Source organism: Crinia signifera, chromosome 19 (assembly GCF_055691185.1).
Source record: "Crinia signifera chromosome 19, ASM5569118v1, whole genome shotgun sequence".
NCBI classification, from domain to species: domain Eukaryota; kingdom Metazoa; phylum Chordata; class Amphibia; order Anura; family Myobatrachidae; genus Crinia; species Crinia signifera.
The window spans coordinates 129,965,492-129,992,806 of NC_139226.1; the positions used below are offsets into that span (position 1 = coordinate 129,965,492).

Below are 27,315 nucleotides of genomic sequence, written 5' to 3' on the forward strand. Positions count from 1 at the left end.
CTGCATACCTCCCAACATGACCCTCTCCAGGAGGCACGCAATGCTCTATTTCTGGACTTCCCTTTTAATGTATGATTGCTATCACCTGAGTGGAAACACCTTTCTTACATGTGTATAAAACAGGTGATGACAATCACACATTACCAGGGAAGTCCAGAAACAGAGCATTGTGTCCCTCCTGGAGAGGGTTATGTTGGGAGGTATGGTCCTATGTGTTACTGTTTCTCGTACAGGTTGAGTATCCCTTATCGAAATATCCGTTATCGAAATTATTCTGAAAACCATAGTCTCCAAAATGTACATTTATTTTTTGCTAAAAACCTACTGGGTACATCTGTAATTGGCACTACTGGGGAAATAACATGTAACTGGCACTAAATATGTACAATATATTTATTTATTTTATTAACAGTTTCTTATATAGCGCATACATATTCCGCAGCGCTTTACAGAGCCAGTGGAGACACACAGACATTCTAGGGTTAATTTTGTTGGAAGCCAATTGACCTAGCAGTATATTTTTGGATTGTGGGAGGAAATCGGAGAACCCGGAGTAAACCCACGCAATTACGGGGAGAATATACAAACTCCGCACAGTTAGAGCCATGTTGGGAATTGAACCCATGACCTCAGCGCTGTGAGGCAGTAATGCCTCACAGCGCATTACAGCATTACACAGTGTGGTTACACCATCCGTGCTGCCCGCTGTACAAGGACATGACTGCTTGGCATTCATTGTCAGTGCCTGAGATTGTACACAAACCTTTTTTTCATGTTTTAAAACCTTATTTCATGCACAAATAAAATATATTTGTCTGTATTTCATGTGGTTATACAACGTAAATGCAAGATACCTTAAGATACCTCATTCAAACATAATAATATTCCAAAATACGGAATAATCCGTTATTCAAAATTATTCTGGTCCCGAGCATTTTGGATAAGGGATACTCAACCTGTATACTTTAAAGTGTGTCTTAGTTTCAGTCCTTGTGTATTTTTTTTGTGTCCACTGCCTATGTATATTGGGGGCTATTCTGGTTGCTTATTCACAGCCTTGCAAGTCCACCAGATGCCGCCCTGCAAATGCCGATACGCACGCCCCCCACCCCTGCACGCCGCATTCGTTCACATGGGCTGCAAATGGACGTTTTACACAAACATCTATTCGCAGGAAGTGGGGGAATGCCCACATCATTCGCTGGTTGCCGACCATCGAATGATTGCGAAGGCCCACGCACATCTAAGGTTACTCTGAGGTAATGTTAGATGCGCGTGGACATTCGTAAGGAAGTAGGTGGGCAACTGACATCAGCTGCCCGCTCCTGGCTCCCACGTCATGGCCCGATTACCATAGGAACGCCGAGTGTTTTCATGGGAACGCCCATGAAACGCTGGGCATTACTATGGGCGCGACCATCCGCTGCTGCCCCATGCCACCTGTCCACAATCTTGAATGGGTGCACCCTGCGAACAGTCATTAAGCATCAACTGCAGCTCTTTGGCCATCAGTCGGTGAAGGTGCCAGCCCGCAGGAAATTGGCACTGTGGCAAAGCGTAGTGTAGGCTGTCAATGCAGAGGGGCCTACGCGCAGGACCTACCAGACGTGAGGAGCCCATAAAATACTCATCGCTCTGAGGTTGTGCAGCCTGCTGGTGTCATCCCCCCCCCCCCCCCCCCCATTAATTTAACTGTTTTTCTTTTCTTTTTTGGTTACAACTGCAATTGTTTACTATGGTATTTGAACTCTGCATCACATATGTAGCTGTTGTGTCACTTGTGTTATGTTGGTTTTTGGTGTTTCAAATGTATTTTTATTTTTATCCTCCTTAGTAAAAATGAGCCATTAACATAGTGTACATTTAAAGAAAAAAACAGTTGTTTTGGTTTATTAATAATCTCTAAACAAAAATCACATGTCCTAAACATTATACATGTATGCACGGAAAAACCACTGTTAACAAAGTGGCCACAATAACAGTTTATTAACCTTTTAAAATGCAGACATATGTATATGAATCCAACAGTCATTGCATAATGTACACGTTTTTTCTTCTTATTAGTATTTCAAATTCTTTTCTGGTTCTCACACAAAGACCCAAATCCATCCAAAAGCATCTGCAGAGATGGTGATGATGACGATGAAGGGGTGGGAAAATGTTGTCTACAATTGTGCATAAACACATACATTTTGGGGTTTTGTTTAGCTTATTGTGTCTATATATTTTTTAGGCCCTTCACAACAGTGCACACCACCAAGGAGGCTCTTCTTCACAGTGGAATTTTTCACCTGAGCAGCTGCTGGCATCACCACACCTTCCTGAAGCACCATCTCCACAACAGAAAGGTGAGTTATTATCCCTACAGAACAAATACACAACACAACATATTAGACCACACATATACAAACATGTTTTTAACATTATTTTAGACTTACGGAGCTCTGTTATTTCACAAAAAATAAAACTTCGCTCATTTTTAAAATCAAGGTCACTATGGGGGTTATTCTAGTTCATTCTTTCTGACAAAATCCTTCTTAGATGGACAAAACCATGTGCACTGCGGGTGGGGCAGATGTAACTTGTGCAGAGAGAGTTAGATTTGGGTGGGGTTTTTCTTCAAAGTGAGATCTATATTGCAGTGTAAAATAAAGCACTCTTATTGCATTTTCCCTGCACAGAAACAAAATAACTCACCCAAATCTAATTCTATCTGCACATGTTACATCTGCCCCCCTGCAGTGCACATGGTTTTGTCCATCTAAGAAGGATTTTGTCAGAAAGAATGAACTAGAATAAACCCCTATGTCTTGATCTTGCAGTGTTATTTTTTATTTAAATACATTTTTATGTAAAACTTTAAACCAAGGAAAACAAACAAAAATTTGCAAGGTGAACACAAATGAATTAATCCTTAAAATATACAGTAAGTGGAAAAAAATCTAAACTAAATCCAAACTAAAATTAAAGAAATCAATGTCAATGTTTGTTTGATGTGCTGTTTCTACATGTCCATAGTAAAAATATGATTTCGGAAATATTAAACAGTACCCTTTATAAATAAGTACACGTGATGTGGAATACTTACTGCTTAAAGAAGCATTTATGTGGTTGAAAGAAACTCATCCATTCAGCGTGACCGTCACAATATGGGCATCTTCTTGTTGATTATAGAATTTTATTTTTAAAAAGGTACACATTATTTTAAACATTTAATTGTTATGGGTGTTAAAAAAAAAAAAAAGATGGTTCTCTAATTTAAAATTGTTTGAACTTTGAATCTGCAACATATATGAAAAAATAAACTATATAGATTGCTTGGGCAATAAAATATATAGATTTTGTTGTTTTATTGCTGATCTGGGCATATCAGCAATAAAACAACAAAATATATTTTAAAAGCCATATTTTCACCTGAGAATTAATTTATAAACTAAAAAGATTCTTTTTGGACCTTAAGTATGTTTTGTACAAAATTCTAACTTATTTACGAAAGCTACTGCAATGTCAGCAGGTGAGCTGCTTGAGCCGGTACAAGAGGAGGAGGAGAGGTTTATTCTAAACCTAACTACAGTGCCTTCATCTCCATCAACACCTCCTCTCCAGTCTACCCCAGCACTTCAGTTCAGTCCTGAGCCCAAAGATCAGGGTGTTGGGGCAGACTTATTCACCATTTTGTTGTCGCAACAGCACAGGCGGTAATACGCTAACACCAAAACGTTGGCACAACATTCCTACAGGGTTTACCGGGAAACAAACTGACTAGTTACACACGTGCGGAACATCGATAACCACCACCTGGAAAACAATAAAGATGCTATGCAATTTCAAAATCGGTTCCTGACAATAATGGAGTAATTGATGAGCAACCAAACAACAAACATACGATCGAGTCACAAAAGTGCCACTAAGGAGCTGAACACTACATGGACTCACATACAGTAGTACACAGCCACGCCTCTGCTGGGTCCCAATCCTCAAGCATATCCTCAACATTTTGGAACTGATGTCTACGGTGCTTGGGAACGCTAGTGTGTGGTGTATGACCCAGCAGCCACCACGAAGGAGGAATGCCAACCTCCAAAACACAAACAGGAAATTGGGAAAAACATGGGGCGCTCAGTGATACAGTTGGAAACACATTTGTATACTTAGAATAATTAATTTGTTAACAAATATGTTAAGATATAATTAATAGTATACCAAGCACACACAAAAAACAGAACTACTCACGGTGTCAGCATTGTAAACTTAAGTGTTAAAATGCGGAAAGATAAAAAGACAGACATTCATTACAAAAATAACATTTCATTTAACCAGCCTGAAACATGACATTTGGGAGCTTATTGGTTGCTTATTCATCACTCTCCATATAAACACTTTCCCCGTTTATTAGTTCTGGCAGTAGTGCACGCAGGGGGGTTTCTGAGTACCCAGAAACCCCCCAGGAGTCTAAGGGCCTGAGGCTGAAAGCTGAGGGCCCCCTCTTTCCATGGGTACATGAATTTTAAAAATCGGCCCTGGGGAACCGGAGATATCTGACTTCAAAGCTGTGTTCCCCATCCAAGCCTGTTAATTGCTATTCCCAGTCAGATATTTCAGGTTCTATCTGACTTAGAGTTTTTCTGAACTATATTCCCAAAGCTGGGATTCTCCTTATTTGAAGGACACTAGAAGCTTGTCTCTACTGTTCCCAGAACCAGAGATATCAGCCTTCCAACAGCTGGTTATTGCTCCAGCTCCACACACCTGGTATGTAGTTTTATATTCTCGTTGGTAGATTGCTCTGCCTCCTGAACTCTGATCCCCCATTGCCCAATATCATTAGGTAGGTGGTATTCTCTAGTTTTTAATTCCATTAAAATGTAAGAAATCTATTTCTGGGAACTGGAGATATCTGCAGTCAAGCAAGCTGTCCTCCCACCAGAAAATTATGAATAATAAGCCCACTCCACTATACATCCCTCCTCTGCATATTAAACATCCTCTACCACCCTGGAAGTTATGTATCAGGGCCCCTTCATTCAGCCCAATGCCCCCTTCTCCCACCCCATCTCCCACCATCTGTTCAGTAAATGGGTAATTAGTGGAAATTACTGATCCAGGCCCTACATGCTGAGCATTTGATATAATACCCCCTACCACCCGCGGGACATCAAAGCTTCCCCCACCCCTACCGCTGGAGGATCGGTAGGTGCCACAATACATTGCTATGCCCAGGGGTCTACACTGCTGTTGACACCCCTGTATGTATATATATATATATATATATATATATATATATATATATTTTTTTTTATTATTATTATTATTATTATTTATATACATTTGGTCTATCTATAATACTTTAACTGACCTGGCATATACTGGGTCACCTAAGTGTCCATCTCCGTGCTTTGCTCCGCCCCTCTGGAAACCCCCTTCTGAAAATCCTGCGTTTGCCACTGTTCTGGCCCTATGGAAGCAAACCATGGTCTACACATTTTTGCTTTGATTTGATATCTAAACTACAAATTTCATAAATAATCTAGTACAGATACCAGCGGAAACAAAAAACACAGAAAAAAGCAGCACTCAATTGAGTGAATCAATTTGTAAAATTTAAATTATTTATTCTCAACCGTATAGATAATGCATATGTGATCATGCATATAAAAAACACATGTGTAATTCACAGAATTAGGCACATAAAAAAGAAGAAATGCATAATAAAATGACAAAAAAAATGTTGTTTTAAAAACAATTGGATGACCAGATCTCACGTGTGTACGGAGGTCCCCTGATTGGGGTTAGGGGAGCAATGATCCTGCACTGTCCACACACTATACCCGTAAGATGGATGGAGTCCAAACACTCTGCAGTTTTTATCCTGTGGGCCCAAACGAGGGAGTGGCTGTTGTTGGTAGCCTACCTTCAACCTCGTGGCCAGGGGTATCCAATTTTGTAGGAATCAGCCTGAGACTTCCAAAATTCTGGGAAAGGTGGTCAGAGTATTTAGCAGGTGAGTCCTCCAATGAACCTCCAGGATCTGGCACCAAGCAACACCAACGCATTTCGCCGGTCCAACGTCAGCTTTGTCAAGGCATGTTACCTGGCAGATACTAGCGGAAACACAGTCAGAATTGTTAAACCAGTACCAAGTCTGGTGACAAACACAAGGGAAAACGTTATTTTCATGTTTAAAAATACAAACCGTTAAAGGTCCACAAAAAGGTCCACAAAAATATAGGCATACATCAGCTAACACTAGAATTTAAATTTGGAAAATGAGGATGAAGACACATTTGGATCCAATAACTCCCCACTGATGTGCACATCTACTACTTGCTACCTTATCTTCCTCCCTTGTTCATCATGAGGCAGATGAGGCAGATTTTGTTGCACACATATGTTATGGAGAAAACGGCAGCAGAACACAATCACAAAAATATTTTAGAATGCCAAAACATCGAGTAGCCGTCTGTGCATGTTGGTAATTGTATTCAGCATCCGAATCGGGCACCAACAGTAGAGTAAGGAACCAAGGCAAACATAGATACCCAGCATCACCTGAAACACATTATTAGTGTACTTATTAAGGTTTTGTTCATTATGCACCATACTGGATTCTATTTAGACATAATTGGGGCAGTGATGCCGTAACTTACCAGCCGCCACCTCTCTGGTAATAATCTGGCTTCAAATTTGGCATAGAGGACAGACTGCCTGAGGATGTAGGAATCATGGCATTAGCCAGAGTAACCTTCAAACGCACTCATTCTTTTTAGGTTAGCATCACTGAACACGTTGGTAGGGGTATGATGATGGTTTTGGTGGGAACACCTCTAGGTGATCTCAGCTGTAGGTGTCTGCAATCTACTGCACCACTAAATTAGGTATGCCAGCTGTACGATAGAATACTACTCTAACATCATGCCACTACGGCTCTAATGGGGCCAAGACCTGGGTAAGGTACCTAGAGAAAGTGGCTTGTGAGATGCCAATGACATGTTGAAAACTCCCTGTGGCCCGAAAGTACAACACAGCCAGGAATTTGTGTAGGCCTGAGACAACGCATTAGCATCATGTCTCAGGTTGTAGCTCCAGTCTGATAAGGTCATACAGATGGAGTATGCTGTCACGATTGAGCTGGAACCTCTGTATGACCTAATTATCTGGCATTGCATTGAAGATACAACGCACTCTAAATAAACGAGGACTACGAAGCCTCTGCGATACCTACGTACACCTTGATAAAGTTCCCTAGAGGAGTAAAACGCGTTGGTTACCAGTAGTTGACTGACTTCCCACATCTCAGCTGCATCGTCTTCTCTATTTGAGTGACCAAACCAGCCTCTGAAAAGGTAAGTGCTGATCCTCCACTGGGACTTCATATCTCCCAAAGGACCCCAACGTCTATCAGGGCTACAGAACAGGAGGTTTGCATCCTCTATCAAGCCTACAATCTGGGATATATCCGATCAACATCACAGCACCGAACCAGTGAAGCCTAATAGGAACAGACACTATTCCTTACATTAAATCCGGCTGGAACTTTAATTTCATCCCACAAATACGGTACCGTTTGGACTAACAATATCAGTCACCACTTCTTCATTCATTTTATTTATTCATATGAATTGATTGTATTTTACATTTATTATTGCTTTTATGTTTCCATTTATATTCATTTAATTATTACAATAAATAGTATAAAATAGGTACTAGCATCCTGTACTTATTGTTCATTAATTATTAGTGCAGTCATTTACTTTTCCTTTTTGCGGTACCTGCACATCGTGTTGATCATGTTCAGTTGGCTGACCAGGCCAACATCTTCTGTGCTGCTGCCAGTGAATTGGGTATCCCACAGCCTCAAGTACCAGTATATTGTGCTGCCTGTAAGCCTCCATGGTAACTAAAATGCAGAGAAGTGTGTGTGTGTGTGTGTGTGTGTGTGCGCGCTTAATGGACTTTTATAAGGCACACACTTGGTTGCTGAATGATTTGCTATTAGTTGCACATGTAAAAATCACCACAAAAACATGGTCTGGTTGAAATTTGTATTTCCATAGGAATCTCACTGTTTACCATCCAAATTAGGGCAAAATACATAGAACATGTGAAATATGAATCAATAGCAAATTTGCTGGTACCATTGAAGTGTATGGTGAATTACGTACAAGTTCTATCGTTGGTGTATTCATTCTTATAGCCACATTCTTATGAAGTTGCCACTCGTAAAATGACAATTCGTACAAATTATGCAGATTGTAAATTTGCCGATCACTGTTTTCAGTACATAACCATGATGGAATGGGTACGAATGAGTGCTTTCCAATCCGATTTTAGCAAAATTTCCATTAAGTGTGGCAGACTGCCGCACACTAAAAAGGAAATGACGTAACAGCGCACATGCACCGTTATGTCCCGCAGACATCGGAAGTGTGGCAGAAGTACCTCACACTTACAGATTTATGTGTTATTTACTATTTATCATATGAAATGAAGTTATTAAAATAATGTACAACTTGCCCGTATTGTCACTCGCCCCTGTTTTCAAAACGGCATATGATGTCATCATTATTCAATTAGCATATGAGGTACAAATAGCAGCTCAGTCCAATTTTTCTCTACTTCTTGATGAAGTCAACTATCGAAATGTGTCTGCCTATGACGTCCTGCTACATAAAGGTAACCTCTGGCTTTTATCATTTTTTAGTTTTTGTTTTTTAGTTTTAAATCCCAGCTCCAACATGTATACACAAAAAGAGCTGTACAACGCTGCTTTAACCCTTGTTTTTCCCTTTCAGGTACATGATTCAGTCAATTTTAACATATCATATTAATACAAGCACTCCTTATTTGATTTAACCACTACATATTCAGATTGGAGCTGCGTAAACAAAAAGCGCAGTCACACGTATCTCATATTACTCAAATGTGAACAACATGCAATCCCCACCCCACCACAGAAATAAATTGCAAGACTAGCTGATTACTCACCTGTCCCTTCACGTGTCGCAACCCCGCACTTCCTGTTTCACGCCGGATGCCGGGTCAGGAGCGGTGGTCGTGCGTCCCATTCCCCTACTTCCACGTGTCACCGGCCAGATAGGGGGCGTATCTTACAGCTTCCTGGATCAGCAGTCACCTGTGGACACCTGTAGAGAGACAGGGAAACCTTACTAGTGACAAGTCTAAATATATACTGTATTCATCACACAAACAATAATAAAAAAACATGTAATAAAAGCAAATGCATACAAGAGTCCATCCTCAGCTACATACCCCAAGGGTAAACCAATTTGATCAAAAACCAAAGTGGCAAAACAAAACCATTAATGCTGTATACGTAAACATACTACTAACAACCCCACCGGAGCTGATAGATTCAAGCAAGACTATTTCAATTGATCTTGTCGTTGAGGCCACCTGGTCTGGTGGTTCCCAATCTCAAGATCCACTGGGTCTCTTTAATGAGCAACTTTTTTTGCCCTGTCTCCTTCCCGTAAATTTTTGGGGGACTTATTCTATCATGAAATATTTAAGGGACGCCAATGAATGACCTGCCTGTTTGAAATGTCAGGGGACCGGTTGGTCCACATTTTTACCTTTCAGCATAAGATGGATGGCCAACCGATACACTGGCAGATACAGAGAACATTGACAATGTGTATCACAGACTATTGAAGACAGTACCTCTCTGGCTAATTATTATAAAGAACACAATATTCCTTGAGCATTTCGGGTCGCAGGCGAAATCCCAAATTTGTTTGTAGATGGATTGCTATACTTAATAAGTGTGCCTTTGATCTTATGATTTTAGTTATTGTGGAGGCGAAAAGAGTATTAAATAACACCAGACCGAAAATCACAGCACTCCATCAGCAATTTAAGCATATTCTGGAGCTAGATTCTAACAGCAGCTGGCTGTCTAAATAGGAGGCACAGTGTGAATCTTATAAAAAAGAACTTTTGAAGTTCAAGCGGAGTTAAAAATTGTGGACATGGGGGATATGACTACTGGTGCAAAAATTTGTGGACAGGGGATACGACTTTAAGTCATTGATGTCCCAAAAAAAGAAAGTTTTGGAGATGGACTCCAGTTCTCTCTGAATTCTTAAACGGAAACAGGGTGACAAGAGGATTCCATGGGTCCATGAATTTTCATTATCCAGTCCTATTGTCCAACGTGCCTCAAGGGCTCTCTGGCCCATCGTTAAGACTGATACTGATTTGGTTGGTCTCAAAGACCACAAACGCTTATTGGCTTACACCCGGGGGGAGAAATTTAAGAGACTGGTTGGTCCATGCCGACATTACAGATAACCAGTGTATGTGAAACCTCCGGGTTGCTACAACTGTGGTAGCTGTGCGACCTGCAAATTTATGGTTAGCTGCAAAGACTTTCAAATCCCCATTGTGCAAAAAAAAATTGACCTTAGATTGGTGCTTACGTGTTCATCTACACATGTGGTCTAAATTATTATGTGCCCGTGTGGCCTACATTATGTAGGACAAACTACACGTAACTTTAAAGAAAGGATGGCCGCACATCGGTCTGCCATCCATCTTACATTGAAAGGTAAGGATATGGACCAACTGGTCCCCTGACATTTCAAACAGGCAGGTCATTCCTTATATTCCCTTAAATACTTTATACATTATAGTTCAAGTCCCCCAAAATTTACGGGGAGGAGACAGGGCAAAAAAGTTGCTCATTAATGAGACCAAATGGATCTTGAGGTTGCAGACCCCCAGACCAGGTGGCTTTAACAACAAGATCAATTGAAATAGTCTTGCTTGAATCTCTCAGCTCCGGTGGGGTAGTAAGTAGTATGTTTAAGTACTGTATACAGCATTAATGGTTTTGCTTTGCCACTTGTTTTTGTCCAAATTGTTTACCCTTTGGGTATGTAGCTGAGGATGGACTCTTGTATGTATTTGCTTTTTTACATGTTTTTTTTTATTATTGTTTTTGAGATGTCTATGTATTTAGACTTGTCACTAGTAAGGTTTCCCTGTCTCTTTTCAGGTGTTCACAGGTGACTGTGGCTCCAGGATGCTGTGAGCTACACCCCCTATCTGGTCGGTATCCGGAGTGAAACAGGAAGTGTGCGATGAACGGAGTGTTGGCTCCCAGGGACAGGTAAATAATCAGCTAATTATATTAAGCTATTTATTTCTGTGGTGGGAATTGCTTGTTATTCACATTTGTTCTGAAAGGCATATATCCTGAAGATGGGGTGGTGACCCCGAAAGCGCTCGATTAGCTATTCCCATTACATGCAGACATTTGAAAATTATACTTGTATGTGTGCCTTTCTTTATTTGAAACCTATATATATATATATATATATCATCATCATAAAGCAGGCTAACAAGGGGGGGGGATAGTTGTCTTAAATAAGAGCGACTATTTAGAAGAAGCGTATTGATTGTTAGATGACATTGATACATATTCTAGACTCAAATGTGACCCCTCTAGTGATGTATTGGATAAAATTGTAACTCTCATAAATGATGGAGACCAAAATAATTGTCTATCACTTAATGAATCGCATTACATTATAAATTTACATCCTTCTACGGCTATTTTTTTATTACCTTATGAAGGTTCATGAGCAGTTAATAAAACCCCCTGGGCAACCTATTGTCACCAGTATAGGCTCTGCTACACCTGCTCTCTCAGAATTTATTGATCTCCATATTATACAAATTTTGGAAATAACAATTGGTGCGCACAGGTAAATAGGGTGCAGCTTAAGATACAGTGCAAAGAGTGACATCCAAATCACTCAAAGATACAAATATGGCAAAGAGAAGATGCACACAATCATTAAAGCGCTCCCCATAAACACCATGTGTGTAGAATAAAATAAATGGGTACTATCCCTTTAAGGAAGTGAATCCAATCTTCAGATCCACGTATATGCTCTGTGAAAACAACCTTGGTTTTATGCAGCCCAGTTTGCAAGCATATTGCCAAGGAAAAATATAACAGAATTTAGTGCAGATTGTTATACACTGATGGATGATTTGTGAAATGGTTGTACACTCACACTTTGCTAGTTGGTATATGTGTATTCATGTATATCCCACTGGCAATCAACCGCCTCCTGATTCCACAGCATTTGGACATGGAAAAATTTCAGAGAAGAGCAGAGAATAGTGCAGATTGTACACAAAAAGAGGGGTTTTATTAGGGGGTTTACACTCACATATAGGAGATAAGGTAAAAGCATGTAAATAGTGTCCCACAAGGCAAACTGGAACTCGGTGCAGCTTCTGATTCCCGGGGCTTGATGTAATTCACTGACCCTCCGGAAAGGTCAGACTCAGGAAACCAGAGAGAGCATCCAGTCAGTCCACAATAAGGGTCCACAAAACGTCCAGTATACGCTAAACGCGTTTCGGAATTAACCTTTTTCAATAGCGCTTGTCCTGGACTGTGTTGGTGGCTGTATTTATCAGCCCTGTAATTGTGATCATTCTCAGCACCTGACGCCGGCTGCACATGCGCAGTACGGCGTTCCAAGATGGCCCTGCGTTTCACAGACCCGGAAATGCCGGGTTTTCTGTGTTCCGCCGGCTGCGCATGCGCAGTACGGCTTTCCAAGATGGTGGTGCGTTTCACCTACCCGGAAATGCCGGGTTTTTTGCGTTCCACTTCGTCTTTTATTGTGATCTAGGCAGAAAAAAACACTGTCATATCTTTCCTTGGCAATATGCTTGCAAATTGGGCTGCATAAAACCAAGGTTGTTTCCACAGAGTATATCTGTGGATCTGAAGATTGGATTCACTTCCTTAAAGGGATAGTACCCATTTATTTTATTCTACACACATGGGGTGACATTCTATGGGATGACATAAATAGACTTTTGCGATTTTTTCGCAAAAACGTCCGAAATCGCATTTTTTTCCATTTTCGCATATTTAATGAGCTGCGAAAATGTGAAAAAAGTGCGATTTTTGCCAACAAGTTGGGCACACTGGAAATGCGATGGCTGCTTTTCGCAGCACATCGCATCCAGATGTTTTCACATGAAAAAGTATACAAATCGCATATTTAATGGTATGCGATTTGTATAAAGTGTGTCTATATTTCAGACCAGGTTCTGATGGGCGAATTAGCCTGAACCCTGCACAGATCGCAATGTTCTTTGCAGGGTTCTGGTGTAAAAAAAAAAAATTAAACAGTTAAAATAAAAAAAAAAACAGCGCGGGGTCCCCTTGATTTAATGAAACCAGCACCAGGCTCAAGGTCCGGCGCTGGTTCCCAAAATACGGGGGACAAAATGACTAGGGGTCCCCCGTATTTTAAGAACCAGCACCAGACCCAACCAGCCAGCAGGGTAATGCCACAGCCGGGGGACACTTATTATATAAGGGGCGTGGTCTATTTGGAAGTAGGCCAAGCCCTATTTCTGTGTCTATTCCAAGCCAAAACTTCTGTTTTTGTATCCTGACAAAAGGTGCTCCAATAAATGCACCTGAAACGTTGCATGCATCGTCGGCGCATGCATGTTGTTGGCTCTTTAGCTGGACTACAGATATTTTTCGGCTCTTTACCTCTGACCGGTTGGCCACCCCTGCCCTAGTGGATGGTAGGGCATGAAATACTGCCTGTCGGCACATGTCGGGCCAAAAAAACAGTGAAAAAAACCATTTCATGGCTCTGATGGGTCTTAATTTCATTTATAAGATCATGAACCCCTGATGAATCTCTAACAGAGACTAAACGGTCACGGTTTTGAAAAATTTAAAAATACATTTTTGAAACTTATGGACTTTACTTTATTTGTTTTAGAAAATGTGAGATTCATTCAAAGGCTTCATTGATCTAATCCTTAAGGTCATCACAAAGGGTGCCATCTTACAATTGCCATAGATATATATATATATATATATATATATATATATATATATATATATATATATATATATTATTCTATTCCACTATCTGCCCTCTCTTAACATGATGTATATGTGGTTTTTTTTTGTTAACGTCCATTTTTTTTACTTGTCTTAATAAAATAAATACATTCATTTTAATATCTGGCTTATTTATAATCTTACAGAGTTAAGTATATAACACCATCGGTCACTGACCCCCTTGTTACATATATATATATATATATATATATATATATATATATATATACACACACACACAGTATATATATCCAGACTCCCACACAATAGCCTAACAGCAAAAAGTATAATCAGGCGCAACTTATAAATATTAATTCAATAATATTAATGATTTGAAACGACCACAGTTGTTATGCTGCTCCCAGAACAGAATACAAAGAATCTGATTGTATTATATTGAGCATTTTCAGAGCATCATTGTAATCCTCATGACGAAATTTCAAGATCTATTCGGTCTTTACATCAGGTCATACATTGAATAGCATACGTGCAAAATTAAACAAACAAATAGTCTACACAGTATATATGATACATACCGGCGACCAGAGGTCAGGTTGACAGCAGTAATAATACCAACGCTGACAAGGGAGGGAGGTATGCTGGCAACCCTAACCCCAACACCCCTTGACCCTAACTAAGGTAACCGTCCCTTCTAGAAGCCTAACTCTAACCCCTGCCCGTAGCCTGACCCTAACCCTTCTCGTTTGTTCTCGTTTGTGCCTAAACCTAACCCCTGTACACTGCCACATAATCCGCCGGGCTGCAAAACACCGCACAGACGAAAGCCGTGCCGTACACAGTAGTTAATAATGGACAGGATTGTGTCCATTCACATGGGACGGTCACAGCCCGGCCGCCCGGTAGCAGCAGGATGTCACCACTAGAAATGAGAAATGAAGGCTGCCAGGCTGTGGCCAGAGGCGTAACTAATATTGTGGCGCCCTCCCCGCCAAAAAATTACCTTACCCCTCCGCATGCCGCCGCCGCCGCCGGCCCCGCATTCAGTCCGGCACCGCAGATAGCCTCCGGGCTCCGTCTCCTGCAGTAATGAAAAATGACACGACAAAATGGCTGCCCCCGTACAGCAGACAGTTTTTTTAGGGATGTTAGAGGAGGCGGCGGCCTCCTCTAGCATCCGTAAAAACTGTCTGCTATTAGGGGGCAGCCATTTTGTCGAGGCATTTTTCATTACTGCAGGAGACGGAGCCCGGAGGCTATCTGCGGTGCCGGACTGAATGCGGTGGCGGCGGCATGCGGAGGGGTAAGGGGGGGGTCTGACCAGAGTGCCAGGGCACCAGGGGCGCCCCGCTGGCGCTTGCTCCCCCAAGCAGCCGTGGTGGCTACCTTACGGTAGCTACTTGGCCATGCGGGGTTTCACACCCGGCGTCAGCTGGAGCGTGTTAAACAGCCCTTACACACACACCCCCCCCTGCAGCCTAACACATTTTTGTAAGTGTTTAAACCTAACACCCCCTCCCCTCAGCCTAACCCTAATCTTCCCCTCCCCAGCCTAGCTCTAAAGGTGCCCAAACACTTATGCAATATGGTCCTTTTTCCCCACAATTTCGACCCATCGGGCTGATAAATCAAAACCGCTCCAATGTCCAGTCCCATCCGGAGATCGCCATGGCTGCCACAAAAATCTCCCAAAAACTTTTTTTTCACGTTGTGATTATAGGATATTGTGTGTTTGAGGGAAAATTAATTTATTCCATTTCGGAATAAGGCTGTAACATAATGAAATGTGGAAAAAGCGAAGCGCTGCGAATACTTTCTGGATATATTTATATAGATTTATATATATATATATATCTATAGATATACAGTAGATATACAAACTATATATATATATAAAAAGTCTAAAAAGTTGCTACAACATAAGAGTTGCTGATACATATTGTAGGTGTTCTAAAATATATCAGCGTCGACATTAAAACAAATACTTAGAAGGGTCTTGGCATATAGAAATCGAGAAACAGGAACATTCTGTGCCGTGAAATCCTGACACAGCAGCTGCAAATGCCTCGAGTAACTACAATTAATGTTTTATTTAAAGTAAAATCTGAAGAGCTTACCTCCAGCACAGTTCCACCGTCCTACTCCCAGGCTCTTCCTGTACAAGTGAAAAGTATTTTCTGTAAGAGTTCAGTGTTTCACCGCAGTCGTTTTCCAGATTCCAGTTCTTCTGCTGTTATTATGATCCAGCCCACAGACATACTGAAGTCAGCAAATAGAAAAACATTTGCAGTAACAGCCACACCCCACATCCTTCACAGGGGGAGCAATCTGGAGGGATTTCATTTTAGGCAGTTATATCATAAGGATATACTGTATTCCTGAACTGTTAACAATTCATGCTTTTGCATTGTTCCAGATGTAAGTTATTTGTGCAATACGATGTGTTAGCCGAACTTCTGGCATGTCTTATACCCCTTTCACACCAGAGATGCAAAGACAAACCCAGGAATTAAATTCCAGGGACAAGCAGGGACATTCCCGGTTTCGGACCCATTCACAAATGCTTTTGAAGCAGGGACAACCCGGGTCGGCACCTTTCACACAGAACCCGGGATAACCCTGCATTTCCTTGAGTATAGCATTGAAAATGGCCTTTTTTTAGGCTCACATTAGATTATTGATAATGAATAATTAAGACACAAAACATTTGTAGTGTTTCAGCCTTTGTTAACTTGTATAAAACAAATTAAAAGGCTTATGAAAGCATCTTCCCCTCTAATGATTATTAGCTCTCTCACCTCCTCATTTGTCCAAGACATGGCACACATTGCAGGCTTTCAGGGGTTAAAACGCACTTCTGGGGTCTGTGGTGCTACAGAACATGCACACTGTCTCCCTGCACGCTGTATGCTGTCTCTGGGCGTGTCTGTGAGTGTCACCACAACAGGAAGTTGCCCTGCTAGCAAATCAGCACTAGCAGAAGCAACACGGGAAGCAGGGACATGTCCCTGCACCTTTCACACCAGCCAGTAACCCTGGAAGGACCCGGGAGCAACCCTGCTACTTATACCCCTTTCACACCAGAAATGCACAGACAAACCCGGGAATTCAGTTCCCGGGACAAGCAGGGACATTCCCGGGTTTGGACCCATTCACACCAGAAATGTCCCTGCATTTTCTGGTGTGTGAAGGGGGCGGGAAGGAGGCCGGCAGGAGGTGGGGAGGAGGCGGGATGACGTCGGGCAGTCGGCGGGATGGCAGCGGAGGTGGAAAGGAGGTGGGGAGAATACTCATCCCGGTTGCTGGTCCTCCGCACAGGCCAGGGATCCACACAGGCGGCGGCGCAAATGACAGGACAGGCGTCGGATGAAGATGACGCAGCTCTCCGGCGTCCTCACTGCCGCCGGAGAGCTGCGTCATCATCATCCACCGGCTGTCCCGTCATTTGCGCTAGCCTCCTGCATTAATTCCCGTCGGACAGGACACGGAGGACACGGCAACCCGGGTAAGTATACCCTACACCTTTCTTACCAGCCAGGTCCCCGTATTGAACCCGGGAACAACCCTGCTACCTAGCCGGGTTGGATTGCCGGCAAATTAGCCCAGTAATTTGTCCCGGGTACCTTTCACACCAGAGGTAGTACCGGGTTGTTCCCGGACTCTACCCAGGAATTTAGGCTGGTGTGAAAGGGGTATGATAGTAAAACCTATTGATCTGAAAACACAGTGCAAAAGCACTATGTTTAGAAACTTTACACTTGCGCTAAGAACCACTTGGTCCATGTAGTCCGCCATGTAGACGCACACACTTCACACTAGGATTCATTTCTGTTGGGAGTCAATTGACCTACCGGTATACTGTACTTTTGGTTTGTGGTCGGAAACCCAGGCAAGCGTAGGGATAACGTACAAACTCCACAAAGTTATGCCAGTGGTGGGTATTGAACCCATGACCGCAGTAATGCTAGCCCTCTGTACTGTCCCACATTGACAGTGCATATCAGACAACACATGGGGCCTGACATAGCATGGATCGCTAATTAGAATCTGCAATCTGCTCAATTATCCAATGACTGTGTGTGAAGCGTTTGCATTGTGCATGTGTGGCTGCAATTTGCAAATAAATACCCGTATGTATAGCGGTGGCATAGAATTTGTAGTGTGATTGACAGAAAGACAGTGTTTAGGGCCTTTTTGGGTGTATTTGTGAAACCACTGGCATGCCCAGGCATCTTTTGGGTGAGTCTCTGGCACATACTTCCCTACTTTGATTTTCACCTCTCAGGAAGAAGCCCAGAGAGGCAACACGTCAGGGGGGCGGGGGCAAGGCTGAGATCACTTGGTCCTGACCCCCATGCCATTAAACTCCGTGATTCGTGGGCCGTAAAGAGGGGGCGGGGCCTAAATAAAACGAAATGCCGCTATTGCGTCATTTTAACCCCCACCCCCTCTCCGCAGACCTGCAATTTGCGGTAATTGAACCAGCAGGGAAGGGGGGAGCTGGGGCTCTGACCAGCAAGCGGGAGACTTGCCCACTTTACCAGGGAGGCAGACACGATTTTCGGGAGCCTCCCTGCCATTCCGGGAGGGTAGGCAAGCCTGCTCTGCGATGACCACTTTCAGACTGGTTCTTTAGCAGATTAGTGGAAGCTCTAGACTGGTGCAGATAGAAAACACTATTCAGTGGTTCCGTCTTTGCGAATGCATCTGTGAATGTGATGCATTCGCAATTTTGCAAGACGCTGTTATTCTTTCTGTCCGGGCAGCGACCTTTTGATCACAGGCAACTGCTTTATCCCTAATTAGTAATGCATGCTGAATTAGGCCCATATACAGTTAACACTTTTATGTTTGCTTATCTCAGTTGATAGCAACTAGATGAGCACAGAGATGCCAGCTACATTAAGTCATATGATAATGCCTCTTGGAACAGATACAAATCTCTACAGTTCTGTGTTGTCAGACTCTTCTGTTCTCAAAGTGAAGCTCCGGAACTACTAATATAGGCGCTGGGCTAGAAGTAGAAGTTGTCTGTTTGCCTTACATGCCCCTTTTCCATGGGGGTCATTTCACAACGGAGACGAATATCAAATAACTGCGCATATGTATGTATTATAGTGCGCATGCACGAGCAGTGGTGTAACTAGCAATTTTGCTCCCCCCTGCCCCAAAAAAATTTGGCGCCCCCTCCCCTCCTAAATGTCAGCAGGCACTGGGGATCGAGTGGGGTAGGCTGGACGCTGACACGTGTGACACACACACGGTAGCTGGCGGGGGATAATAGCTGGCGGAGGTGAGCACTGGGGCTTGGCGATCTCTCTCCTCCACTCTCCCCCCCCCTGCTTACCGCGTCCTGACAGCTCCTGCTGCTGTTTTCCACCAGCCGCGCTGTTCCTGGCCACAGTGATCAGACAGCTTATCTGATCACTGTGGCCAGGAGCGGCGAGGCAGGCAGAAAAACTGTCTCAGCTGTCCCGGTAACTGCCAGCCTCCATTCTCCGCCTGGCTACAGGGAGCCCGGAAATACACAGAAGTGTGCAAGCCGGAAGGGCAGCACTCTCTGGCTGTCTGTGTGACCCTGTCACTGCGTCCTCACACAGTCAGCCAGAGAGCGCTCCCCCTTCCACCATGCCCTCTGCTCTTGGGCTACATTAGGACACTGAACCTGCGCCCCGGTGGTGCCTGCTCCCCCCCCCCGCCACCGCCGGGGCTGCGGAGCCCAAATTACACCACTGTGCACGAGACCAAACAGCATCAAAATCCAGCGCCTATTCTGATCGTTAGCCATTCACACGTTGATTAATAGGAAGCTGACGTTTGTGGGTGTTACCCAGACGTTTTCTGGGCGTGTCAAGAAAAACACAGATATGTCCTGGCGTTTTCAGGAAGTGTCTGTGACATCTGCAGCATCAGTCAGTCTGTTTCTATTGCACAGTTAGTTTCTGGGTTACGCACACACTGGGAATATCATTCAATGCTGAGTGAGTTGTAAATGGATTTGCAGCTGGCCGCCGAACAGCGTGATTTTCGTAAGCCATTCGCACAGGGTGGATTTTCACTCTGTCTGGGTGGCGACTATCTGATCACAGGGTTTTGCAAAATTGCACATCAGTGATCAGATCTGAATAACCCCTCATATCTGTATTTTAAATTACACATAATTTGGTACTTGTTTCCTAGCACGGTGCCCAGATTTTCTACGTACGCAAACGTAGGGAAATCGCATTGCATTGCATGGGCCATTTTAGTGCTGTGCGATGCAATGCAATTTTTTAATGTAATTTATTCACTGCTCTGTGTGCCCCAGGGGATTGCATCGCATCGCATTGCACCTCCCGCAAAATCGCATGCAATCGCATGCAATTTTATAGGGTGTGCGATGCCAAAACATTAGCTATACAATAATATCATTGTATGACATACAATGATGTTTTACGTACATCCCCACTATCCTCGGCACCCCGAAGCGCGGCGAGCGCAGCGGAACGCCTCCTCCGACGTTTTCATACCTCCACTATCCACATCGGCATGGAGTTGATTTTTTATAGCCCGAAGCGAGCCCGAAGCGTGGCGAGGGGCCACGGATTATGTATTACGCGTCCCCTCGCTGCGCTCGCCATGCTTCGGGCTCGGTGGCTCGCTGCTCTCACCACACTATATAAAATCAACTCCACGCCGACGTGGATAGTGGGGGTATGAAAAGGTCGGAGGACGCATTCCGCTGAGCTCGCCACGCTTCGGGGTGGCGTGGATAGTGGGGGGGTGCGTAAAACCTCTTTGTATGATATACAATGATATTATTGTACAGCTAATGTAATGGCATCGCACACCCTATAAAATCACATGCGATCGCATGCGATTTTGCGGGAGGTGCGATTCGACACATGCGATCCCCTGGGGCACACAGAGCAGTGAATAAATTACATTAAAAAATCGCATCGTATCGCATGGCACTAAAATGGCCCATGCAATGCAATTTCCCTACGCAGAGTAGCCCACTAAGCAAATAGCTTAGTGGTAGAGATGAGCGGGTTCGGATCCCCGAGATCCGACAGATCCGAATATCGGGGATCCGGGTCAGATCCGAGCCGGCTCGGGAGTTCCCGCCTGAATTCCGGACCAATAACGAGGCCGAACGTCATCATCGCGCTGTCGGATTCTCGCGGGAGCGGGATCTTATAAAAGACGCACGCGCGCCCCGCCATCTTCACTCCAATCTTGGAGAGGGAAGAGGGTGGTTGGGAAGCTCTGTGTGCTCCGTGCTGTGCTCTGTGCCATGTGCTCCGTGACCTGACCTGTGCCCTCACTGCCCTGTGCTGTGCTCCGTGCCATGTGCTCCGTGCTGTGCTGTGCTCCTTGACCTGCCATGTGCCCTCACTGCCCTGTGCTGTGCTCCGTGACCTGCCCTGTGCCCTCACTGCCCTGTGCTGTGCTCCGTGACCTGCCCTGTGTCCTCACTGCCCTGTGCTGTGCTCCGTGACCTGCTCTGTGCCCTCACTGCCCTGTGTTGTAGACTTGAGAGTCAGTGACTGTTTATAGGCCTGAGCCCTGTAGTGTGATTTAACTAACTAGGTGCTGCAGTGCTCACACGCAGGGGCTGCAGTGTCCACTGTCCAGGGGCTGTCCTGTGGCCCGTGCCCTGTTGTGATTTATTTAGCCCTAAGCCCTGTGTTGTGATTTATTTAGCCCTGAACCCTGTGTTTTTTGTGATTTAACTAACTAACTCAGTGCTGCAGTGCTCACACGCAGGGGCTGCAGTGCTGCTGAGTAGTACACTGTGTACAGGGGCTGCAGTAATACAAGGGGCTGTGTCCAGTGTGACGGCCTATATCTTATCCCATACCTCCCAACAGTCCCGATTTTATCGGGACAGTCCTGATTGTCAGGGCCTGTCCCGCTGTCCCACCCGCGGGCGGCAGTGTCCCGCGGTGTGGGGGGGCTGTTGGGAGTCCCCCCTGTCAGCTGCTAAGCAGCGGGGAATAAACGCTGTGCGCATGCGCACAGCATCTATTCCCGCAGCCAGGGGGCTGGGGGCATGGCTAGAGGCTCACAGAGCCTCTGGGTCATGCCCCCATAGCTGCAAAATGGGGGCGTGGCCTCGCGGGGGGAGCCACGAGTATAAGCCACGCCCCAAATTAGGCCCCCCCCCACAAAAAAAATTGGCGCGCGGTAGCGTCCCGCCTGCTGAGCTGCGGAAGTTGGGAGGTATGTTATCCATTGTCCAGTGTCACGAGTCACTCACAACATATATCCTGTGTCCTGTCCTGTGTGACGACTGACGACATATATCCTGTGTCCAGTGTGACGACATATATCCAGTGTCCACTGTGACAACATATATCCTGTGTCCAGTGTGACGACATATATCCAGTGTAACGGGCTGTGTCCAGGGGCAGTGTCCAGTGACCAGGGGCAGTGTCCAGTGTCACAGGCTGTGTCCAGTGTAAAAAATCAGAAAAATAAATAAAAGTATTAAAAAATAATAATCATTTTTGGAGGATGATGGAGGAGGAAATAGTGGGAAATCAGCAACCTGATAGAACTTCTGAAGCTGCTACCACCAGTCAGATTCATGATGGCAAGGCCGATGGTCAAAGGCCTAGAGGCCATGTAAAAGCAAAGCAGAAATCTCATTTTACAATGGTCCATAAAAAAAAAATTAAGTCACGTGCGGAGAAAAATAAAATTGGCAATATGCCGTTCACCACACGCAGTGGGAAGGAAAGGCTACGGCCTTGGCCTTTGTTTCTGACTGATGGTACAGCGTCTCAGAAGAATGATGGTAGCCCTTCTGCTACTACAAAAAAAAGAATGAAAGTTTTTAAGACAAAGGCGAGTTCACAAATGTCACAAATCCCAGAGGAGAGTCTAAGTGTGTCCGCGGATGCCATATGTGAGCCGGACCTTTCAAAAATGTATGGCCCTACTACAGTAAATGAAAACGATTTTGTGAGCTGTGAAGTGATCAAAATTGTCTAGAAATGAGTGGAAACTAATGTTATTGAGCTTAATAACACTTTAGGGGCAAAAACAGGCCCGAAAACTATTATTTTAGCAATTTTTAGCATTTTTCCAAAAAAATCCAGATCCAAAACCAAAACCCGCAAGGGTGGTTTTGCCAAAACCAATCCAGATCCAAAACACGAAGGGAGATCCAGATCCAAAACCAAAAACCGAAAAAGTGCCCGCCGCACATCTCTACTTAGTGGGCGCCGTGCTAGGAAACAAGAACCCATAATTTTGCTATATGTGCGTCCATAAATCTAGTGTATAAATGTGTCTGCAGCAGATGTACGCCAATCATTCTCATCAACTCAGAAAACTGCACATGTTCTGTGTTGGGATGCCGGGGGAGCCGATAAGGAGAGGCGTTTACGCTGGGCATAACGCCTCTCCTTATATTCAAATAATCTCAGACACAATAAAGTCATTCAGATTTGATGCCCTTTAGTCAATCAGTCTATGCTAAATCCCCCCACCATCTTACTACAGTCAGTGTATACAGGGCCTAGCAACAAAAAAAATAACTCCCCCCCCCCCCCACACACACACACACTTTTGAAACCTGCGTGTCCAGACATTGGATACCACAGGAACGATTGCTGACCTCCCCCATTACATATGCCACACACCATAGTGACCATTACACATTATTCTGCATGCCATACTGCCCGTTACACATTATATTGCAAGCTGTAATGCCTAGTACATATTATGTCTCACACACTGCAATGCACATTACACATTGTGCCACACACCATGATGCCCATTACACATTGTGCCACACACCTTGATGCCCATTACATATTATACCACACACAGTGATACCCATTATATATTATGCCACATAAGAGTCGCTTACCTACATGCTCAATGCCAGTGGTTACATGCTTGATTCCATGGTCTTCATGCTCGATGCCAAGGGGGTTTCATGCTCATTGCCAATGGGGATTCATGCACATTGCCAAGGCGGTTTCATGCTCATTGCCAAGGGGGATTACATGCTCATTGGCACAGGAGAGTTAAATGCTTGTTGTCACGGGAGAGTTAAATGCTCGATGCCAAGGGGGATTACATGATTGTAGCCATGCGGAAGTGAAATGCTCAATGCCAAGGGGGAGTGAAATGCTCATTGCCATGGAGGGGGAGTGAAATGTTGCCATTCACGGTAACAGGCACAACCGCCAGCCAGGCAGATTTGAAAGCAGTGACAGCCAGGCAGAAAGCAGTGGGCTGCCCAGCTGCATACAGATACGGAGCCGGCCCGTGGCTAATTTGAAATCTTGCGCTGGCTTCTGAGCCAATCTGAGTTTGCAGTGACAGTGGTGGCTCCTGATTAGCTTCGCGAGCTAGGGAAACTTAATGCCATGCACCCACTGTCAAGAAGGCTTAACAGTGGATGTTTTTCCTGAGGCAACTCAGGAAATTCAACATCCCTCACGAGCTGCTGCTCATCTTCTACACTGCCATCGTAGAGTCGGTCCTATGCTCCTCAGTCTGGTATGGAGGTGCCAACGAGAGTGACAGCCATAGGCTGCAAAGGGTGGTCAAAAACGATCATTGGGGCTGGCCTTCCCCCCTGTCCAGGCACTATACTTATCCAGGATCCAGAAGCGTGCAGGGAAAATAGTGGCGGATAAGCTGCAGCCTGGCCACATTCTATATGAAACACTTCCATCAGGCAGGTGCCACAGCTCCATACCTGCCAAGTAGGCTAGAACCCCAATAGCTGTCCACCAACTGAACACTGTCCAACATGTACAGTATAAGTATGTCTGATAAGTATAATATGTCTAACATGTCGAGTCCAATGTGCACACAGAAATAAATTTGGGTGAAATTTAATAGGATGAGAGATTCAGAAAGTGAGAGATTTGGGAAGAAATCTCCAGATTTTTTAAAGCGGCAATCATTTACACTGCAAAATCAAACTGGTTTTGCAGTGTAAATGATTGCCGCTTTAAAAAAACTGGAGCTTTATTCCCAAATCTCTCACTTTCTGAATCTCTCACCCTATTAAATTTCACCCGTCATGTCCATTTTGATCCTGCACGTGTAATATATGTATTGTGTGTTATGTATTTTCCCCTTTGTATTCTTGCTTTGTTACCGCAAAAAATATGTGAGTATACCTGGCCTGTAAAGCTGATGCCAGGGTTTACATGCTCCTTGCCAGGACTTTAATGCTCATTGCAAGGGTTTCATGTTCATTGCTATATGTTTCTTGCTCGCAGGCATGCAAGCTTATCCGGAATCTGATGCTATACATTAGTGTTCACTCTAGGAGTGACACCGGGCAGGGCGCTGGGGGGCGGACCGGGCACACCGACGTCACAGCTGGGGGCGTGCCCGGGCCGCGATGTCATGAAAGGGGCGTGCCCGGGCCACCGACGTCATGAAGGGGGCGTGCCCGGGCCGCCGCCGTAATGAAAGAGGCGTGCTTGGGCCGCTATTGTCATCAAAGGGGGCGGGCCCGGCCGCCACAGTCATCAAAGGGGGCGGGCCCGGCCCCTCCGAATACACTGTGCTGCCGGGGAAGCGCCAGGCATCGCCGTCAACGGCGACGCTGGGCTTCCCCGTGAGGCTGTTTTAGCGGGGCGCTGCGAGACGGGCAGGGCGCATTTTGCCCTTTAAAAATCGGGCAGGGCTAAAACAGCCTAGCGGGAACACTATACGTTACGCAATTCCCTGACAGACACTAGGGGTCCAGTAGGCCCTCTAGCATAAGTATCCTACAAAGCAGTAGCCATTTTTGCAATCTGCAGAGACCATGCGTCCACGGTGCACCAGCTCCCCAAGTGCACTAGCCACTGCTCACTGGCTACATGCATAAGTAGCCAGTATTTACCCTGCACAGAAAAATATACATGCATTTGCTACACTTGCATTGTAGCATGGTGTGTTAGGTACGACAGGGTGGCAAACGCAAAAGAAGCCCCTTGTGGGCTGTCTGCACTCGTAACGCTGTGCGCATGGGTGGTGGATATCCCCTGTCAGTCTGGAGCCCGGCTATCAGGTCGCTATCTGGCACCCATTTTTATGTGCAGGGTTTGCAGTGGTGCAGGTAAGGCACTTAATTAGTTCTTTAGCAGGTGGAGTCAGTAGTCCCACGTGTAACAGAGCTAACCTGTGTCAATGCCGCAGTGCTCTGATAATGCTGGTCAATGTGACTCTGCTTTGTCTCCATTCCTCCTGTGCCAGCTCCTCGCTATGGGCCTTATTCTGGTTGAGTCGGATGGCTCCGAATGCAGACAGACCGGCCGATGGTCGGTGTTTGCGCATGTGCAGAGGCGTATCTTCGCATGTGCGAACGCCGCGCACTTCCGAATACGGCGTGAGTTCCGTACAGAAAACGATCGGTCGGAGCAATCTGAACAGGGGTGGATAGGGGCGTGAAGGGCTGTTTGGGCTCATTACCATATGCTTACTCCCCTTATTTCATGGGCGTTCCCATGAAAACGCTGGGCGTACGTATGGTAATGCGGCCGTGACGCACGTGTGGGGGGCGGACATATGACATTGCCGGATGCCAGCTGCCCCCCATATCCCTGCTTTTGCACGGAGAAATGCCCGAGTGCACTGGAGCACTCGGAGCTGTCTGACCGCTCAGTCCATCATTCGATGGTCGGCGAGCATCAGAGGATGGGGGAGGTTCCACAGATGGAGGAGGTGTTTACATAAAAAATCCACTCGTGGTCTGTTCGGTCGGCGGCCTATATGGGGGATTATTTACTAATATGGGAATTCTATTGAAGATCAGATTTTGCCCATTGCAACCAGAAACTACTTCTCGGCCGCCACGGCTTTTCTGCATACAACACACTCCACATTCCTTCAGGGTGTCCTAGATGCCTGACAACCATTAACCCCACAGATGCTCAGGCATCACATAATCCTCCTGTGCAAGAATATGTAACGATGTTCATTTGCCAAACAAATCTATAGGTGGTACATAAACTGAAAGCAGTCTGTAAATAAGGTGGTTTCGTAGTGACACAGAAGCATGTGCAAATGTGGGACTATGTAAAAACCGGACCCGGACTAGACTCCGGACCGCCGGACAGGACATCAAAATCTGCAGTCCGGAGCTTGTAGGGTCCGGTCCGGGGAGTGTCCTGTCCGGGGGTTGTCTTGTCCGGGGGGGTCCCTGTGATAGCTATCATCAGGGACATGGGTAAGAGGAGATTACAGCCTCCCCGTGTGGTCCAGACCGTCCGGTTTTTGCTACATGCCCGGACCATACAGAGAGACTTTATTCTCCCCCTCCTCCACTCCCTGGTGACAGGCGTCACAGGCAGCCCCCCCAGACAGGACACCCCGGACAGGACACCTCCCGGAACGGAGTCTACAAGCTCCAAAATGCAGAGTTTGATGTCCGGTCCGGGGGTCCAGGGGTTTTGTCCTGGTCCGGTTTTTACCCATACCCTGCAAATGTGCAG

The 27,315-nt window shown here is 45.0% G+C and overlaps 1 protein-coding gene across 3 annotated transcripts in view; it reads right to left on the minus strand.

Annotated features, from left to right (window-relative positions):
- LOC146042996 (transmembrane protein 26-like) overlaps nucleotides 1–16,132 on the minus strand; it is a 70,170-nt gene extending 54,038 nt beyond the window's left edge. For 2 of the 3 annotated variants that reach the window (XM_083163343.1, XM_083163340.1), the window contains exons 1-2: nucleotides 15,994–16,124; nucleotides 8,986–9,143 (exon numbers count right to left, since the gene is read on the minus strand). The gene's annotated coding sequence lies outside the window, so the exon portion shown is untranslated. Of the gene's footprint in view, nucleotides 1–8,985; nucleotides 9,144–15,993 lie in introns of all 3 variants that reach the window. The other variant, XM_083163341.1, reaches the window with a different exon arrangement.
- Between the last annotated feature and the right edge of the window lie 11,183 nt (nucleotides 16,133–27,315).